Below are 1358 nucleotides of genomic sequence, written 5' to 3'. Positions count from 1 at the left end.
TCACCAAGATAAAAAGAGTGAGAGGGAGAATATAGATAAATAATCTGGGAGAGAAACACAACACAAGACCTTGAAGCTGGTACAAAGCAGGTAGTGGATGAGGCTCATTTCACACGTCAATGAGGGGATGCTTTTAATGAGGGAGAGAATACAGGTGCGAGTATATAATGAGTATACTGCAGGTGTCTGTAATGATAGGGCTTCATGAAGCATTAGGAGGGAAGGGCGGATGGGGGCTGGGAAGGAGGGAAGGAAGGGTAGAGTGAGGGAGGGTAGATAGGAGAAGATTGGGGGGGATGGAGAGGGAAGATTGGGAGGGGATGGAGAGGGAGGGGAGGATGGATTAAAGGATGGAAAGGGGAAGGGTAGATAGGAGGAGATGGGGGAAGAGAAGGATGGAAGGATGGAAGGTAGATAGGACAAGATGGGGGGGAGAAGAATGGAGAGAAGGAGGGAAGGTAGATAAGAGAAGATGGGGGGGGGGGGTGGAAGGAGGGAGGCTAAAGAAAAGATCTGGGGCGAGGAGAAGGAGGAGGGAAAGATGGAAGTGATGAGGGTAGATAGGAAAAGAGGGGGCGAGGGGGGAGGGGGAGAGAAGGATGAAATAGGGAAGAATAGAGAGGAGAAGATAGGAGGGGGGGGGAAGCTAGAGAGAAGGCTGGAAGGAGGGAAGGTAAACAGAAGATGGGGGGAGGGGGTTAGATAGGAGTAGATGGGGGGGGGGGTCATGATTACATGGTCGTAAATTGAGATGATATGGAAGCTACTCTTTAATGACATGACTGTGTAGCCCTGTGTTCCTTGCGTGTAAGGTCGTCTAATTAGATGTTTTGTGTATGTGTTTTTGTGTGCCTTGTTTGTTTTAAGGATTAGTTTGTCTTTGTGTTTGATACTATGTTTGTGCGTGTGTTTGGGTGTACATATGTATACATTTTTGTGTGTGTGTGCTTGTCTGTAAGTTTGTGGGTGTTTGTTTATTTGTTATCTTGATTGTGAGAGTATTTATCTATTTGTTGTTGATTAACTTGTTTTTCTTTGTTTGTTTTTGTTTCCCTGAGAAGGGAACACTGCATCACATCCCTTCGAACTAGAGTGTAAAGTTTCTACAAAAGTGTTTTTGGCCTTCCTCCAAAAGGCATAATTCCGATTGAAATGTTTGTTTGATTTGAAAATAGCTACTCTTGATCTACACATTCATCTTAATTTTTATTTCTCTTTTAGAGTTTCTTTCTCCAGGTATTTATTTTTTTCATTTATCCACATATCCTCCGACTATGAATAACATTTTCAAGTTACCTTCTTATACCCGCTTACACTTTACTACATGGCTTACTATCTACCCACATGTTACTCATATC

The sequence above is a fragment of the Penaeus monodon genome, chromosome 29, assembly GCF_015228065.2.
Source record: "Penaeus monodon isolate SGIC_2016 chromosome 29, NSTDA_Pmon_1, whole genome shotgun sequence".
Classification (NCBI taxonomy): domain Eukaryota; kingdom Metazoa; phylum Arthropoda; class Malacostraca; order Decapoda; family Penaeidae; genus Penaeus; species Penaeus monodon.
This window is presented reverse-complemented; position numbering follows the sequence as displayed.